This window comes from Nyctereutes procyonoides, unplaced genomic scaffold, assembly GCF_905146905.1.
Source record: "Nyctereutes procyonoides isolate TBG_1078 unplaced genomic scaffold, NYPRO_anot_genome, whole genome shotgun sequence".
NCBI classification, from domain to species: domain Eukaryota; kingdom Metazoa; phylum Chordata; class Mammalia; order Carnivora; family Canidae; genus Nyctereutes; species Nyctereutes procyonoides.
In genome coordinates, this window is record NW_026575125.1 from 98,548,952 (window position 1) to 98,569,334 (window position 20,383).

At 39.2% G+C, this 20,383-nt stretch overlaps 1 protein-coding gene and 1 pseudogene across 1 annotated transcript in view; one reads left to right on the forward strand and one right to left on the reverse strand.

Annotated features, from left to right (window-relative positions):
* The window catches only part of SMARCA1 (SWI/SNF related, matrix associated, actin dependent regulator of chromatin, subfamily a, member 1), a 312,201-nt gene that overhangs the window by 105,337 nt on the left and 186,481 nt on the right, over nt 1-20,383 (reverse strand). The gene's annotated exons all lie outside the window — the stretch shown is intronic.
* LOC129518451 (cilia- and flagella-associated protein 276-like) lies at nt 11,874-12,459 on the forward strand (annotated as a pseudogene).

Consider the following 20,383-nt stretch of genomic DNA (forward strand, 5'->3'; position numbering starts at 1 on the left):
TTTTTTATAAGACACCAAAAGTACAAGCAACAAAAGGAAAAATCAACAAGAGGGACTACATCAAACTAAAAGCTTCTGCACAGCAAAAATAAACAGGCAACATAATAAGGCAGCATATGGAATGGAACAAAATATTTGTAAACCATATACATGATAAGACATTATTATTCAAAATATATGAGGAACTCCTACAACTCAATGGCAAACAAAATAAAACAAAAACAAAAATTCAATTTTAAAAATGAGCAAAGGACCTGACTAGACAGTTTTCCAGAGAAAATATACAAATAACCAACAGTACATGAAAAGGTGCCCAACATCACTAATTCATCAGGGAAATGCAAACCAAAACTATAAATTATCATCTCATACAGGTTAGAGTGGCTATAATCAAAAAGAGATAACAAGTGCTGACAAGAATGTGGAGAAAAGGGAACCCCATGTACAGTTGGTGGGAATGTAAATTGGCACAACCACTATGGAAAACACTATAGAGGTTCCTCAAATTAAAAAAAAAAAAAAGAACTACCTTATGATCCAGGAATTCTCTGGGTATATATCCAAAGGAAATGGAATCACTATCTCAAAGACTTATTTGAACCCCCATGTCTATTGCAGAATTATTTAAAATAGGCAAAACACAGAAATAAACTAAGTATCCTTCGATGGATGAATGGATTTCGAATATGTGACATATATATACAATGTAGTATTATTATCCATAAAAAAGCAATCCTGCCATTTGTAATAACATTGACATCATGGTCAACAAAATAAGTCAGACAGAGAAAGACATGCTATATAATCTCACTTAAATTTGGTATCTTAAAAAAACTCAGAAATAGGTGATTGCCAGGGGCTGTGGAGGAGGTGATGAGTGACAGTGGTTGAAAAATACAAACTCCCAGCTAGAAGATGAATAAGTTCTGGGGGTATAATGTGCAGAATAGTGACTACAGTTAACAATATTCTACTATATACTTGAAAGTTGCTAAGAGGGTAGATCTTACATGTTCTCACCATATATAAAAAATGGTAAATACATGAGATGATGGATGTGTTAACTAACCTTATCATAGTAATCATCATATAATATATATGGATATCAAATTATCACATTATTTCTTAAATATATATAATATAATACATACATTATATCTCACTAAAGCTGGAAAAATGCCTTCCACGGATATATAGTATATTTGAAAGTAAAAAAGGTAGATAATAGTCAATATTAGAACATTTTAGGGTGTTGGAAACTATAGATAAAGTTTCCTAATAGTACCTTTGGTTAAAAGGGGGGGGAAGTACCTTTGGTAAAGAGGCTGTTTTTTATGGCCTTTCAAATTCAGTTTCTCACATGCACATCCCACAGTAGCCAACCAATTTCAACATGCCTCCCAAACATGACAGAAAGAAAAATCAAAGAATTTAGGCAGATAAGATGCTTTAGGTTATCATTAGTCAATGTATAATATGGTAGCTTCACCTTGGAGGTTGTTGGAAATGGAGAATCTCAGGCCCCACCCAGAACAACTAAATCAGAATATTTACTTTAACAAGATCTGTTGGTGATCCTTATGCACATTAAAGTGTTAAATGTGCTGTTCTAGGGATATGGTAAAATTAAAAATGGGAATATTTTTTTTGGGGGGGAATATATTTTTAAGCATATTTATTTCTTCATCATAATGAAGGACCAACAAGGATAATGAAAACAAGGTAGGAAACATCAGCTAATAAAAGATTTAAAGACATTTTTTAGGAAACAAAGTAGATGAAAGAGTGGCCACTGATTTGGCAACGTAGAAAAGCTCATAACCTTTTAAAATATTCAGAGAGGGGATTTTAATGAAAAGGTGCCTGAAAAGATTCACAGAATCCAGGAGAGGCTCAAATCTTAGAGGTATAATTTCTGGCAATGTGTGGGAATGAAGTTCTGGTGTAAAAATGAGATAGATTGAAAATGTATATATGGAATAATCAAAGTTTGCCCCCTACACACACACACACACACACACGCACGCACGCACACACACATGCACACACACACACACACACACACACACACACACACACACCCCTCCTCATACTCACAGAACTTCCTCAGCCAGAACCTACGCTGTAAGCCAGAAGCCAATGGAGATATATTAACTGGTGAAACTGAACTGAAAAATCTTTGGAATCAGGGACAGCAGGAAAGATGATGGGTGAGGATGAATACAAAGTTAAATGTAAGTTGAAATGTTGCATATGAAATGACCAGACACCCATGCATACCCCTTCCTCTACACTGGTCAAAAAGTCCTACAACCAAAATAATAACCTCAAGCAAGTAATTGAAAGAGCCAACTCTTGAGACACATGGCTTAAAAGAAAAGACCTCTCCATAGTGACAGTTTGGGTCCTCATTGAAGTATCTGAACAATCAGAAGTAAACTTCTTTGGACTATACACCCTGCCCATATACACAAACCCCCCATTTAGCTTTTAAGCATCAAACCTGCATATAAGCAGGTAACCAATTATCATTATATCACTGAAGAAAGCCCTCAACATACAAGAAAAGCAAAAATAACAGAAAGAAAGAAACTAAAGAAAATAATTTAGAGAATAGGAGAAAAGCTGTAAAATATGAAAAAGTATACCTTCCATGAAATAGACATAAAATCTTATGAAAAAATCAGGAAAAAAGTAAGAAACTTAAAAAATTAAACTTTAATAAAAATTAATATAATTCATTTTTATGTAAAATCAATACATATAACTTAATAAGATAAAAATTCAATAGAAAATGAGAAATAAAATCACAGAAAGTTCCCCAAAAGGACAAAAATTAATGGGAATCAGAAAATAGAAAAAAAATTAGTGTCATCCAGAATCAACCTAAGACTTCTATTATCCAACTAATTAATTAGTTAGGTCCTGAAAAAACAGAGAGAGAAAGTGAAGAAGAAATTTTCAAAGAAATATCATAGGACAATTTCCCAGACCTGAAAAACATGAGTATCCAGATTAAAAGTATTCACAGAGGGCAGCCCTGGTGGCTCAGCGGTTTAGCGCCGCCCTCAGCCCAAGGCGTGATCCTGGAGACCCGGGATCAAGTCCCACGTCGGGCTCCCTGCATGGAGCCCGCTTCTCTCTCTGCCTGTGTCTCTGCCTCTCTCTCTGTGTATGTCTCTCATGAATAAATAAATATTTTTAAAAAAGTATTCACAGAACTCTGGGAAACAAAGGATTGCAAAAGGGAAGGTCAGTGGAAGGATGAGGTAACTGGATGATGGGCACTAAGCAGGGTACTTGATGAGATAAACACTAGGTGTTATACTATATGTTGACAAATTGAATTTAAATTTTAAAAAAATTTAAATAAAAAATAAATAAAAATAAAAGTATTCACAGAAGTTCCAACTAAATGAATGTTGAAAGTTTTGCCTATACTGGGACACAGTGCTGAAACTTCAGAAAAGTCCCAGAAATGACACCTGTACCACAGGCTAAGGTATTGACCAGTCCAGATAAGAAAAAGAGAGCAAAGGACATCAAGGAAAAGAAATTGTTAGGAATAGAAGCCTTATGGAAGATGAGTTAATATGATGGAATATTTGAGAGAAGAGAAAGGACAGGTGGGAAGCATATTTGATAGAACAACTTGGAAAAAATTAAAGAATACTATTTACTGTAACAGTATAAACACTGATATCAGTTTAATGAAAAAGTGGTGACATGACTATATTGAAAGGATGAAGAAAATGAGGTAAAATATATGAGAAAGCTAAATTCTTATCTACCACCACAAAAAAATCAATAGATATTAAATTTTTTAAGGCCATAAGTAGTGGAGTGAGCATATTGTTTAGAAACATGGAAGTAAATAATAGAAGAAACAGCTAAAAATGTTGAAAGTAGTTGCTTCCAAAGAGTAATACCCAGGCATATGTAAGGAAGGAGCAGGGAACTGCATATTTTTATCATAGATGCCTTAACTTTTTAAACTGTGCAAATGAATTACTTTGATTTTAAAAAAATAACACACAACTTCTGCTTCTTGGAAGATGGTGTGGATATATTTTTCTCTATTCTCTCCACTAAGAACAACTAAAAACCCTGAAAACTATATATAAAACAAGCATAGGAAGACTCTTGAGGGTGGAGAAAAGAAGACAGACCAGCTAGGGACTTCAGTTGCTGAGGAACAACATGTTGTAAGTTCTTTGATTTTTCTTTTTGCTTAATATAACTCAAACTTAGAGATGAAGAATCTAGCAACTCAGAAACACCAGTGGGTGCACACAAAAAGAAAGCACAAATTGAAGCCTGCTTTCACTAGTCCAAGGAACAGAAAGACCTAGCAACAGTAAACTTTTAGACAACTAACATTATACTCTAGTCAAAGCCATAGAAAACAACAGTAGCCCCACATTTACCCATGCCAGCAAAGGCTGAATGGGAAAAAGGCATCCACTCTTGCAAAGCCATAAGGTGTGCCCAAAATCTCCATTGGGTGGCACCAGACATAGAAGACCATATAAGGAGTTGAAACTTGATCATTCCTCAGCATTTATAAGGCCCCCAATAGTAGAAATCACCTGAGCAGCCTAGGCTTCCACACACCCAGGAGTAACAAGATGACCTCCACACTGAGGTGATGTTAGAGAAAGCTGAGAGGAGAGTTGGGTTTTCACCACTGTCCAACATAAATGAGACCCCACTCCCCGAAAATTTTAGTATTAGTGAAAGCCAGATGGGAAACAGTAACAAGGTACATTCACCCTTCCCAGCAAGGGAGTCATCAGTGGAGGCCTAATGAGGAGATGGAAATCCTACCCTTGACCAACAGTAATGAAGATTCATTCCCCCAACTTGACTGTCAATTGAGGTTGAATAGGGAATATAGACTTCTACCCTTACCTGGAAATAATGAGATGACATCCCTCTTACCCTGCCAAATCAGTATCAAAAAAGGGCAGCTAAAACAGGTTTAAATAAGATCCAGAGCCTAATAATATAATAGCCAAAATGTCCAACTTCAACTGAAAATTACTTATCATACAAGGAACCAGGAAGATCTCAAACTGAATTAAACAAGATAAAACAAATGGTAACATCAAGATGACACAGATGTTAGAATCATCTGTCAAATATTATAATAAACCATTATTGTAATCATGCTTCAATGTGCAATTTGAAGACACTTGAAGTGAAAAAAAATAGAGAAACTCAAGAAAAATAGAAAGTCTTATGAAAGAAATAGAAGATAAAAAGAACAAAATGCAAATTTTAGAACTAAAAAAATAAAATCACCAAAATATAAAGCTCAATTGATGGTCTTAACAGCAGAATGGAGGGGATAGAGGAAAGAATTGGTGACCTAAAGACAGAACAACAGAAATTACCCAATCTGAACAATAGAGAGAAATTATAGTGAAAAATAATACACAAAGCTGTACTGACTTGTGGGACTATAACAAGAGATCCAATATTTGTGTCATTGGAGGGAGTCCTGGAAGGAGAGGAGAAAGAGGGTGGGTATGAAAAAATGCTTAAAGAAATAATGGCTGAAAACCTCCCAAATCTCATAAAAGATATAAATGTACAAGTTCAAGAAGCTAAATAAATTTCAAAAATGGTAAATACAAAAAAATCCAAACCAACACACAGCATAGTCAAACTTCTTAAACTAAAGTCAAAGAAAAAAATATTGAAAAGTAGGGAACGAGCAATGATTCCTTATCTATAGGGGAAAAACAATTTTAATAAAAGCAGACTTCTCATCAGAAACTATGAATACCAAAATATAGTGGCACAACACTTTTCACGTACTGAAAGAAAACTATCACCCCAGAATTCTGTATCCAGCAGAAATATCCTCAGAAATGAAGGGGAAATCAAGACATTCTCAGATGCAGAAAAACTAAGAATTTATGATGAGCAGACCTACTTATCACAATGGCCAAAGAAAATTCTCTAAATAGAAAGAAAATGTTAAAAGAAGGAACCTTGGGAGAGTAGGGGACCTCAACTCACCTGGCAACACCAACTTACCTAGATAACTTTCAAAACATCCTGATCACCTACAAATTCGACCTGGGATTTAAAGAAAGAACAGCCAGAATGCTACAGAGAGAAGGGTTTTCACTTCTAGCAAGGTAGGAAGGCAGAAAAAAAATAAAATAAAAAAGAATTAATTGCGGGAGGGACACCGCCAGGAGCCAGGCTACAGCCCAGCAGCGAAAGCCTCCAGGACAGGAAAGCCCAACGCCGGAGAAGCAGGAACTTTAAAAATCCGCACCGGATTCTTCCCGGACTAAAAGGCACTTAGCAGGGAACTCCGCCACTCACTGTGGGCCAAACTCCGTAAAGGGCTGGAGCACGCACCCAGCGGGGCCTCGGGGAGAAGCCGGTGGGTCAGGCGGGGGCTCCAGACAGAGGGGTCTGCGCCCTGCTGCCTTTGGGAGCCGCGGCCCGGGAGCACTATTCCAGCAGCACAGGGCCCCGATCCCAGGGCGCCAAGCAACACAGCCCACAATCCTCCGCTCCCCCCGGGACAGGTGGAGGCGGGGAGGGCACAGGACAGTGAGGACGCTCCTGCCAACGGGCGCCCCCAAGCTGTGTAGATCAGCGGACCGCCCTGGGAGCACCTAGTCCAGTGCGGACTGGGAGACTGCGGAAGTTGCTAGCGGAGAGCTGACTCCACAGCTGGAAAGCTGGCCGTCGTCATTGTTGTTGCCCCTCCATGTTTCACCGTGATCCTGGGAGGGGCGGGGCCACCAGGGAACAGAGACCTCACAGGGTAAATAACTCCCACTGAGCCCGGCACCCAGTAGGGGGCAGGGCATCTCCCGAAGGTGCACACACCTGAGAATCAGAACAACAGTCCCCTCCCCCAGAAGACCAGCTAGAAGAACAAGGGAAGAGCAAGATCTGGAACAAGCAGTGCTGGAAAGTTCCAAGGGAAGTCGAGGGATTTATACTATATAGAACAAGAGGGTACCCCCCCTTGTTCCCCCTTTTTCCAGTACAACTTATTTTTACATCAGACTAAATATTTCCAATATTTTTTTCTCTTTTCCCACCTTAACTACAACAGATTACCACCTCTTCATTTTTAAGTTTCTTTCTTTTTGACTTTCATATTTCTACAACTACATGTCTTAGATCTATTTCCCACTTCTAGATTCCCTTCAACATACTGAATTGAATTTTGGGAGATATATGAGATATGTTTCTTTGTTTTCTCTGCCTCATTTTGTTCTACAATGGCAGAAGTAAATACTTTCTAAAACATGACTAGCATGCACCCAGAACCAAGTGCAATACGATGATGGTTCATTCTGTAAGATTATATTTTCTCTTCATTTCCATTCTGTCCCCCTCTTTTATCTCATTTCTGTTTTGGGGGTCAATGTTGGGGCTTTTTACAAGTATTTCTGGTTTATATAAATTTGAGACTGAGCATCTTCTAACATACAGAACTTAATACACTCAGAACCAAGAGGATCACCCTCTATGGCCCCTCAGGTAGACTACATTCTCCCTCCACTACAACTCCTTCACCACCACCATCTCCCAGTCCACCCCTTTTTTCTTTTTTCTTCTTTTCTTTCCTCTTTTGTTTTTTTTTTTCTCTTTTTTTTCTTTTTCTTTTTTTCTACTTCTTTGGGATTCTTGGACTTTTATTTCTTACTACTTTGTTTTCAAATTTGATTTTCACTTTAGTGGTCCTGTTTTATTCTGTTCTGATCTTTGTTTTCATTTTCTGGTCTCTGACCTTGTCAGAATCATCTAGGGTGAAATTTACTTAGGTCCTGGTTGATATTCTTGACTCAGTCCACTCATACAGCCACTCTGCACTGAGCAAAATGACTAGAAGGAAGAATTCACCACAAAAGAAACAAACAGAAACAGTACTCTCTGCCAAAGAGTTACGGAATTTGGATCACAATTTAATGCCAGAAAGCCAATTCAGAAGCACAGTTGTAAAGCTACTGGTGAGCTTAGGAAAAAAAGCATAACAGGATTCAAGAGACTTCATGGGAGGGAGGGGCAATGGATGGCTCGGATAAGAGCAGGGTCCCCAATACCTTCCCCAACAAGTTACCTAGTAAACTTCAAACCCACCTATCCTGAAATCTACGAATTCAGCCTGAGATGTTATAGTAGAGACAGCGGGAATGTACCGTGAGAAAGAGTTCGTGTTTTTATCAAGGTAGGAGAAGGGGAAAAGGAAAAGAAATAAAGGAAAAAGGCCTCGAGGGGGAGGGGTCCCGCGAGGAGCCGGGCTGAGGGGTGGCGAGTGTCACCCACGGAAGGAGAGCCCGTCCGGAGGAGCAGGAGCCTTGACAACCTTCCCGGGGGTCGGGGAATTGGGGCTCGCTAGGGAGTTGGAGAGGGACCCAAGTGAGGGGCATGGGGATTGCCTCGGTCCCTGGGACACTAACAGACACCTGCGCCGAGGGAGTGCGCCGAGCTACCTAAGGGCTGCAGCGCGCACGGTGGGGACTAAATGTTGAATTTTGTCTTAAGTATCAGACCGGGCAGCTCGGGGGGCTCGGGGGAGCGGCTCCTGGGAGGGGGGGTCGCAGCGGGGGAGGGGAGCGCGATCACCACGGGCAGACGGGAAAGCCAGGATCGGCTCCGCGGACAGGCTGAGGACGGGAGGGCACATGGACAGCAAGGATCGCTCTGACCTGAGCTGAGCAGATCAGCGGCCCCGCCCCGGAGCTCCAGGCCCTGCGGACGGAGTTGCGAGAGCCCCGAGCCCGTAGTTCTGCGGGAGGCTGAATCATGCTTCAGAGTTGGCCATAGCAACTGCTGTGTTCTCCTCCCTGGGGTCCCACGGGGTAAAAACATCTGTGAGTACCTTGCAAGCAGGCTGGGGCAGAGAGCTCAAGTGCTGACAATGAAATCAGCACAAGGGCCTCCCAGAAGACCAGCTTGAGGACAGGATACTCCGTGTTCAAAACAACTTGTTTTTGGCATTGCACTGATGCAAAATGATAGAAGGAAAACCTCACTTAAAAGAAGAGAATAGAAACAGCCTCCTCTCCCCAGAGTTACAAAATTGGATTACATTAATGTCAGGAGGAAAAACCAATCAGAGGACCATTTAAGTACTTGTTGGCTTAGAAAAAAAGCATTAAGGCTCACGAGACTTCATGACTGCAGAATTTGATCTAATCAGGTCAAAATTAAAAATCAATTAAATGAGATGAAATCCAAACTGGAGACACTAATGAAGAGGGTTAATGAGGTGGAAGAAAGAGTGGGTGACATAGAAGGCAAGTTGAGAGCAAGCAAGGAAGGAAGCGGAGGGGGGAAAAAAGACCATGAGAAAAGGTTAAGGGAAATAAATGTAGCCTCAGAAGGAATAATCTACGTATAATTGGGGTTCCAGAAAATGCAGAGAGGAACAGAGGGCCAGAAAACATATTTGAATAAATTATAGCTGGGAACTTCCCTAATGTGGGGAGGGAAACAGGCATTCAGATCCAGAGAAGTCTCTGCCCCAAAATCAATAAAAACAGTTCAATACCTCGAATTTAATAGTGAAACTTGCAAATTCCAAAGTTAAAGAGAAAAATCTTTAAAGCAGTGAGAGACAAGAGATGCTTAACTTATATGGGGAGAAATATCAGAATAACAGAAGACCTCTCCACAGAGACCTGGCAGGCCAGAAAGGGCTGGCAGGATATATTCAGTGTACTAAATGAGAAGAACATGAAGCCAAGAATACTTTATCCAGCAAGGAATGATTCAGAATAGGAGAGATAAAGAGGTTCCAAGATAGTCAGAAACTGAAAGAATATGTGACCACCACACCAGCTCTGCAAGAAATATTAAGGGGGACCCTGTAAAAGAAGAAGCTCAAAGAAATAATCCACAAAAACAGGGACTGAATAGGTATTACAATGAAACTAAATTCATATCTTAAAATAGTTACTCTGAACATGAATGGGCGAAATGATCCCATCAAAAGATGCAGGGTTTCAGACTGGATAAAAAGGCAAGACCCATCTATTTGCTTCCTACAAGAGACCCATTTTAGTCCTAAGGACACCTCCAGCCTGAAAATGAAAAGTTGGAGAGCCATTTACCATTCAAATGGTCCTCAAAAGAAAGCTGGGGTAGCAATCCTCATATCAGATGAATTAAAGTTTATCACAAAGACTGTAGTAAGAGATGAAGGGGGACACTATATCATACTTTAAGGGTCTATCCAACAAGAACCCAACAATAATGAATATTTATGACCCTAATGTGGGAGCTGCAAAGTATATCAATCAATTAATAAACAAAGTAAACAGATACTTAGATAGTAATACACTAATAGTAGGAGGCATCAACATGGCACTTTCTGCAAATGACAGATCTTCTAAGCACAACATCACCAAAGAAATGGGGGCTTTAAAGGATACACTGAACCAGATGGATTTCACAGATACATACAGAATTTCCATCCAAACACAAGTGAATACACATTCTTCTCAAGCACAACTGATACCAAAAGATTGTGATTGTCCCCTGGATATTTTCAGAACACAGTGCTTTGAAACTTGAAATCAATCACAAGAAGAAATGTGGAAGAAACTCAAACACGTGGAGGTTAAAGAGCATCTTACTAAAAGATGAATGGGTCAACCAGGAAATTAGAGAATTAACAAGATTCATGGAAACTAATGAAAATGAAGATAAAACTGTTCAAAATCTTCATGATACAGTCCTAAGAAAGGACTGCTTTTGCGAAGAAATACATCGCAATACAAGCATCCCTCAAAAAACTGGGAAAAACTCAAATACACAAGCTAACCTTGCACCTAAAGGAACTGGAGAAAGAATAGCAAATAAAACCTACACCAAGCAGAAGAAGATAGATAATAAAGATTTGAGCAGAACTCAATGAAATAGAGACCAGAAGAACTATAGAATAGATAAACAAAACCAGGAGTTGGTTCTTTAAAAGAATAACATAGATAAACCATTAGCTAGCCTTATTAAAAAGAAAAAAGACTCAAATTAATAAAACCATGAATGAAAGAGGAGAGATCACAACCAATTCCAATGAAATACAAATGATTTTAAAAACTTATTATGAGCTGCTATATGCCAATAAATTAGGCAATCTAGAAGAAATGGATGCATTTCTGGAAAACCACAAACTACCAAAACTGGAATGGAAAGAAATAGAAAACCTGAACAGGCCAATAACCAGGGAGGAAACTGAAGCAGTCATCAAAAACCTCCCAAGACACAAAAGTCCAGGGCCAGATGACTTCGCAGGGGAATTCTATCAAATGTTTAATGAAGAAATAATATCTATTCTACTAAAGTTGTTCAGAAGGATAGAAAGTGATGGAATACTTCCAAACTCATTTTATGAGGCCAGCATCACTTTAATTCCAAAACCAAAGACCTCATCAAAAACAAGAATTATAGACTAATATCCCTAATGAACACAGATGCAAAAACTTTCAACAAGATAGTAGCCAATAGGATCCAACAGTACATTAAGAAGATTATTCACCATGACCAAGTGGGATTCATCCCTGGGATTCAAGTTTGATTCAACACTCCTAAAACAAAACAAAACAAAACAAAACAAAACAAAAAAACACTCCTAAAACAATCAACATGCTAGATCACATCAACAAGAGAAAAAACAAGAACCATATGATTCTCTCAATAGATACAGAGAAAGCATTTGACAAAATACAGCATCCATTCTTGATCAAAACTCTTCAGAGTGTAGGGATAGAGGGAACATTCCTCAGCATCTTAAAAGCCATCTATGAAAAGCCCACAGCAAATATCATTCTCAATGGGGAAAAACTGGGAGCCTTTTCCCTAAGATCAGGAACACAGCAGCTTTTACCATGCCTTTCCCCCAAGACCCTCTCCAGCACCCTACGTTGGAAAACAATGACTCCTACCTGGGGAAACTCCGGGCTTCCAAGAAACTGCCATATAAGAACACAACTCACCTTGCTCAGCAACAGGAACCCTGGAGTCGGCTCAGCTCAACTCCCACAATCACCTCCATGAGGCGGGATATTTATTTTCTTGATCCTGAGATACCAAAGGATGACCTGGATTTCTGCTTAGCAGTCTTGTACAACCATCACACAGGGACATTCAAGAACAAAAGTGAGATACTTTTACACCAGGAGACCACCCAGGATATCCATGGAATGAATCATCAAGACCCAATTCCCTGGAGAACTTTTACCCCCTCCTCCGCCACCTTCCGTCACTTCCTGAGCTAACATCAGACACTGGATCAACCCTAAGAAGGAGTCTATCCACAGCATCCAGGGATCCATAGTGTCCCCTCACACTGCAGCCACCAATGAAGGCTACTCCCGAAAGAATGATGGTGGCTTCTTCTCTACTTAGTGTTGACAGGCCCCTGGACTAATTAATCATAGTGGAACATACTGCTGCCCACCTCCATTAAATAGATTTGTGCTGGATGAAGCCTGAAGTGCATTACCCATGGACTGAGAGTTGCCACTTGACTGCTTTTAAAATGTGGGAGGGATGTTTCCCAACTTCTAGAAACCAGTCCTCATGGACAGATTTGTAATTTGGAAAGTCATCTTGCTGAAAAGCTAAGGATTTAGAACTAAACAGCACATGGGTGCCTGCATGGCTCAGTTAACCGTCTCAGTCTTGATCTCAGCTGAGGTCTTGGGTCTTAGGGTCTTGAGTTCAGGCCCCACATTGGGCTGGGTGTGGAGCCTACTTAAATAAAAAAGAAAACAAAACAAAAAATCTTGTTTTCAGCAGGGGACAGGTATTCATATTTTGTAAAGTGGACTCATTCCAAATTTGTATGTCAGACACTGAGATAAATTTTGGGGAAACAAGAGTGGGCACAGCCCATTCTCTTAATGAGCTTGCCAAACCATAATTCTGGAAGCTCTATGGAGAATTAACGTTTATGCTGAGGTCATTCATACTTAACAGATGTCAGACCTTCCGAATTTAGTCATCTGCTGGACTCTACTTTGCCATAAGGGTTCCATTTTCCTGGTCCTGGTTCCTTACCATTGTTCATTTTCTAACTCTGCTCTCTTCTTGCCTGGGAGCCAATTCCCTTTTGTCAATTTGTGCTGTGAAATGCAGTCCTTGGTTCTTATTTAAAAAAAAAAAAGGAACACAGCAGGGATGTCCTATCTCACCACTGTTATTCAACATAGTACTAGAAGTCCAAGCCTCAGGAATCAGACAACAAAAAGAAATAAAAGGCATTCAAATTGGCAAAGAAGAAGTCAAACTCTCCCTCTTCACAGACGACATGATACTGTATGTAAAAAGCCCAAAAGACTCTACCCCAGGATTGCTAGAACTCATACAGCAATTCGGCAACGTGGCAGGATACAAAATCAATGTCCAGAAATCTGTGGTATTTCTGTACACTAACAATGAGACTGAAGAAAGAGAAATTAAGGAGTAAATCCCATTTATAATTGCACCCAAAAAGCATAAGATACCTAGGAATAAACCTAACCAAAGAGGTAAAGGGTCTATACCATAAAAGCTACAAAACACTTCTGAAAGAAATTGAGGAAGACACAAAGAGATGGAAAAGTATTCCATGCACGGATTGAAAGAATTAATATTGTGAAAATGTCTATGCTAACCAGGGCAATGTATATGTTCATGCAATCCCTATCAAAATACCATGGACTTTTTTCACAAAGTTAGAACAAATAATAATATAAGATTTGTATGGAATCAGAATAGATCCTGAATAGCCAGGGGAATATTGAAAAAGAAAACCGGAGCTGGGGGCATCACAATGCTGGATTTCAAGTTGTACTACAAAGCTATAATCATCAAGACAGTGTGGTACTGGCACAAAAACAGACACATAGATCAATGGAACAGAATACAGAACCCATAAATGGGCCCTCAACTCTGTGGTCAACTCATATTCAACAAAGCAGGAAAGAGTATCCACTGGAAAAAAGGACAGTCTCTTCAATAAATGGTGCTGTGAAAATTGGACATCCACATGCAGAAGAATGAAACTAGACCACTGTCTTTCACCATACACAAAGGTAAACTCAAAATGGATGAAAGATCTAAATGTGAGACAAGATTCCATCAAAATCCTAGAGGAGAACACAGGCAACACCCTTTTTGAACTCGGCCACAGTAACTTCTTGCAAGATATATCCACGAAGGCAAGAGAAACAAAAGCAAAAATGAACTGTTGGGAATTAACCAAGATAAAAAGCTCCTGCACAGCAAAAGAAACAGTCAACAAAACTAATAGACAACCTACAGAATGGGAGAAGATATTTGCAAATGATGTATCGGATAAAGGACTAGTATCCAAGATCTATAAAGAACTTATTAAACTCAACAGCAAAGAAACAAACAATCCAATCATGAAATGGGCAAAAGACATGAGCAGACAGAAATTTCACCAACGAAGACATGGCCAACAAGCACATGAGAAAATGCTCTGCATCACTGGCCATCAGGGAAATACAAATCAAAACCACAATGAGATACCCCCTCACACCAGTGAGAATGGGGAAAATTAACAAGGCAGGAAACCACAAATGTTAGAGAGGATGTGGAGAAAGGGGAACACTCTTGCACTGTTGGTGGGAATGCAAAGTGGTACAACCACACTGGGAAACTGTGTGGAGGTTCCTCAAAGAGTTAAAAATAGAGCTAGCTATGACACAGCAGTTGCACTGCTGGGGATTTACCCCAAAGATACAGATGCAGTGAAAAGTCGAGACACCTGCCCCTCAATGTTTATAGCAGCAATGTCCACAATAGCCAAACTGTGGATGTATCCTTGTCCATTGAAAGATAAATGGATAAAGAAGATGTGGTTTATGTATACAATGGAATATAACTCAGCCATCAGAAACAATGAATACCCACCATTGGCTTCAACGTGGATGGAACTGGAGGGTATTATGCTGAGTGAAGTAAGTCATTCGGAGTAGGACAAACATTATATGGTTTCACTCGTACAGGGAATATATAAAACAGTGAAAGGGATTATAAGGGAAAGGAGAGAAAATGAGTGGGAAAAATCAGAGAGGGTGACAATACATGAGAGACTCCTAAGTCTGGGAAAAGAACTAGGGATAGTGGAAGGGGAGGTGGGTGGGGAGATGGGGTCACTGGGTGACAGGCACTGAAGGGAGCACTTGGCGGGATGAATATTGGGTGTTATACATTGACAAATAATTCTCCAATAAAAAATATACATATTAAAAAAGAAGGAATCTTGGAACATCGAGAAAGGAAAGAAAGGAAAGAAAAGAAAGAAAGAAAGAAAGAAAGAAAGAAAGAAAGAAAGAAAGAAAGAAAGAAAGAAAACAGTAACCAAAAATATAGCTATATACAGTAGATTTTCCTTCTCTTGAGTCTTCTAAATTATGCTTAATGGTTGATGCAAAAATTATAACATTGTCTGATGTTGTTCTAAACATATGTGGAGAAAATATTTATAACAATCATATTTTAAATGAGAGGATGAAGGGACATAAAGGGCTATAAAGTTTCTATATTTCATTCAAAGTGGTAAAATGATGACACAGTGACAATTTATATACATGTATATAAATGTAATACCAAAAGCAAACACTAAAAATGTTATACAAAAAGATACACTCAAAACCACTATACATAAATCAAAATGGAATTCTAAAAATTATTCAAATAACCCAAAGGAAAATAAAATAAAGCATATAAATCAAAAACATAGAACAAAAAGGAAACAAAAAATAAGATGACAGATTTAAAACCTAATATATCAATAATTTAAAATGGTCTAACTACAACAATTAAAAGAAAGAGATAGCAGAGTTAACTTAAAAACATGATCTGACTTCTATGGATGGGAAGGAATTAAGATGGCAGAGGAGTAGAGGACCCTACGTTTGTCTGGTTCTTCGAATTCAGCTAGATGGTTATCAAATCATTCTGAACACCTGAGAAATCAACTGGAGATGTAAGAAAAGAAATGTTGCAATTGTATAAGTAGAAAAGCAACCACTTTTTGGAAGGTAGGAGATGCAGAGACTTGAATCCCAGGAGATATATCTGAGGATACTGCAGAGGGGATGGAGCCTGCTTAACGAGGCTACTGTAAAATATACTGTTTATACAATAGAGCACAAAACTAGAACTTTTAGAAGTCTTCTACAGGGGGACACATCCTTGGCTTAAAGATGCTGAGGTGGTAAAGTGGGGCAGAATCCCAGGTGTGACAGCATGGTCTCAGGATCCCTGGGGGTCTCAAAAAGGATGGGTGGTACCTTTGAGTGGCAGAGTTCCCAGACATAAGGGTGGGAAGCCAGATGATAACAGTGAGTCTAGGTGCCAACTTTCTGTCCTATGTTGCCATAAACTGTGAACTACTGCACGGCCATGCAAGCAATTTCCTGGAGGGGGCACAGCAAAATTCAGAAGCATGGCGAGACACCCCCTCCCTCTCCTGAGAAGAACAGTGTGGGTCTGCGCTTCAGGAGACCCTGAAATTTTGAGTTTTGAAACTCAGGCATGTGCCTGAGGTAAAAATGCTGTCAGAGGCCGGGTGAACATACAGTTCTGACGGAAACTAGGGAGACAAGAGTGATTGACTGCTTTTCTTTGGGGGCTCACTGAAGAGTGGAGGGCATGAACTTTCAGCTCCAGGGCTAAAGAACAAGGCACTGTTATATATATCTATCCTGCCCATCAGTGCTGAAAGCCCTTCTGGGAGCAAAACGGCACCACATAGTGGAATCAGAGGTGCTTATATTGAGCCCAGAACCCTGGCAAGGGAGGCACATTTCCACAAGTGCAAGGGTACCTGAGAATCAGAGTAATAGGCCCTTCCCCATGAAGACCAGCACAAACAACTGCCTCAAATCAAGTTTACTAAGCATAGAAGGCTGCAAAGCTTCAGTTCTTAGGGAAGAGAGTATAGGGCATTCTTTGTTTTTTGTTGTTGTTATTGTTCTTTAGTCTTTCAGTATTATTTATTCAGTTATTTTCTTACTTTTCAAATTATTTTATTTTTTTTATTTTAATTTATATATATAGGATATATATAAAATATATAGATAGATATAGATAGATAGATCCTATCATTGTATTTTTTCTTTCTGTCTTATTTTAGGATCTAGTTTCTTTTAACAAGTTGACCAAAACACATGCAGGATCTAGTTTTTTGTTTTGTATTGTTTTGTTTCTGTTGATGTTAATGTTGTTTTTACTCTTTCTTTATTTTTTTATTTTCTGGACAAAATGATTAAGTAGAGGAATTTCCCCAAAAAATAAAGCACAGGAGGTAGCACTCACTTCCAGGGATTTAATCAATATGGATATAAATAAGATGTCTGTGCTAGAATTTAAAACAATGATTATAAAAATATTAGCTGGGCTTGAAAAAAGAATAGAAGACACTAAAGAATCCCTTACTGTAGAAATAGAAGAAATAAAATCTAGTCAGGCTAAAATTAAAAATGCTAATACTGAGATGCAGTCCCAAGTGGAAGCTATAAAAATGAGAATGAATCATTCTCATGAGAATCAGAAGAGAGAATCAGTAATACAGAAGATAAAATGATGGAAAACAAGGAAGTGGAGAAGAAAAGAAAAAGAAAAGTATTAAATCAAAAAGGGAGACAGAGAACTCAGCAATCCCATAAAATGAAGTAATATCCACATAATAGGGATCCCAGAAGATGAGGAGTGAGAGGGGCACAAGGTTGATTTGAACAAATTATAGATAAGAAATTCCCTAATCTTGGAAAGGAAATAGGAATTCAAGTCTAGGAGGCACAGAGAACCCAACTCAAAATCAATAAAAATAGATCAACACCTAGACATATAATAGTGAAGACTGCAAATTTCAAAGATAAAGAGAAAATGCTGAAGGCAGCTTGAGACAAGAGGTTTTTAACCTACAAAGGTAGACACATAAGGCTGATAGTGGGACAATCCACAGAGACCTGGCAGGCCAGAAAGGACTGCCATGATATATTCAACATGCTAAATGGGAAAAATATGCAGCCAAGACTACTTTATCCAGAAAGGCTGTCATTCAGAATAGATGGAGAAATAGCATTTCCAGGACAAACAAAAACTAAAGGAATTTGTGAACACTAAACCAGCCCTGTAATAAATATTAAAGGGGATCTTTTGAGTGGAGAGAGACCTCAAAAGTAACAAAAACCAGAAAGGAACAGAGACAATATATAGGAAGAGTTACTTTACAGTTAATACCATGGCACTAAATTCATATTTCAATAATTACTTTATTCCATTCTCATGGATTGGAAGAACAAATATTGTCAAAATGTCTATCCTACCCAAAGCAATTTACACATTCAATGCAATCCCTATCAAAATACCATCAGCATTTTTCACAGAGTTTGAACAATCTTAAAATTTGTATGGAAACAGAAAAGACCCTGAATAGCCAAAGGAATGTTGAAAAAGAAAACCAAAACTGGAGGCATCACAATTCCAGACTTCATGCTGTATTACAAAGCTGTGATCATCAAGACAGTATGGTTATGGCACAAAATCAGACACATAGATCAATGGAACAGAACAGGGAGCCCAGAAATGGGCCCTCAACTCTATGGTCAACTTATCTTTGAGAAAGCAGGAAAGAATATCGAATGGAAAACAGTCTCTTCAACAAATGGTGGTGGGAGAATTAGAGCCACATGCAGAAGAATGAAACTGGACTGCTTTCTTATACCACACAGAAAAACAATCACAAAGTGGATGAAAAACCTAAATGTAAGACAGGAATCCATCAAAATCCTAGAGGAGAACATAGGCAGCAATCTCTTTAACCTCAGCTGCAACAACTTCTTGCTCGACATGTCTCCAGAGGCAAGGGAAACAAAAGCAAAAATGAACTATTGGGACTTCATCAAGATAAAATGCTTTTCCACAGCCAAGGAATCCATCAACAAAACTAAAAAGCATCCTACAGAATGGGAGACGATGTTTGCAAATGACTGATCGAATAAAGGGCTGGTATCCAAAATCTATACAGAATCTATCAAACTCAACACTCAAAAAACAAAAAATCCAGTCAAGAAATGAGCAGAAGACATAAACAGACATTTCTCCAAAGAAGACATACAAATGGCTAACAGATCCATGAAAAAAATGCTCAACATCACTCATCGTCAGGTAAATACAGATCAACACCACAATGAAATACTACCTCACACCAGTCAGAATGGCTAAAATTAACAAGTGAGGAAACAACAGATGTTGGCAAGGATGCAGAGAAAGGGGAACTCTCTTATGCCATTAGTGGGGATGCAAAATGGGGTAGCCACTCTGAAAAAGTATATGGAGGTTTCTTAAAAAGTTAAAAATAGAACTATCCCATAATCCAGCAATTTACTAGCAGGAATTTGTCCAAAAGATACAAACATAGTTATTTGAAGGGGTACATGCACCCCAATGATTATAGCAGCAATGTCTACAATAGCCACAATATGGAAAGAGTCCATATGTCCATCAACAGATGAATAGATGAAGATGTGGTGTATGTACACACACACAATGGAATATTACTCAGCCAACAAAAGAATGAAATCTTGCCATTTGCAATGATGTGCATGGAACTAGAGGGTATTATCCTAAGTAAAATAAGTCAGTCAGAGAAAGTTAAATGCCATATGATTTCACTAAGTTTCATGTGGCACTTAACAAACAAAACAGATGGACATAGGGGGAAGGGAAGGAAAAATGAAATAAGATGAAAACAGAGAGGGAGACAAACCATATGAATCTTAACTGTAGGAAATAAATTAAGGGTTGTTAGAGGGGAGGTTAGTGGGGGGAATGGGGTAATTGGGTGACGGGCGTTAAAAAGGGCACTTGAGGGTAGCCCAGTTGGCTCAGCAGTTTAGCAACACCTTCAGCCCAGGGCGTGATCCTGGAGACCCGGGATCGAGTCCCACCTTGGGCTCCCTGCATGGAGCCCGCTTCTCCCTCTGCCTGTGTCTCTGCCTCTCTCTCTGTGTGTGTCTCTCATGAGTAAATAAATAAAATATTTTTTTTAAAAAAAAGGGCACTTGAGGGATCCCTGGGTGGCGCAGCGGTTTGGCACCTGCCTTTGGCCCGGGGTGCGATCCTGGAGACCTGGGATCAAATCCCACGTCGGGCTCCCGGTGCATGGAGCCTGCTTCTCCCTCTGCCTGTGTCTCTGCCTCTCTCTCTCTCTCTCTCTCTCTCTCTCTCTCTGTGTGTGTGACTATCATGAATAAAGATTTAAAAAAAATATTTAAAAAAAAGGGCACTTGGTGTAATGAGCACTGGGTGTTATAAGCAACTGATGAATCACGAAATTCTATCCCTGAAGCTAAAAATACAGTATATGTTACCTAAA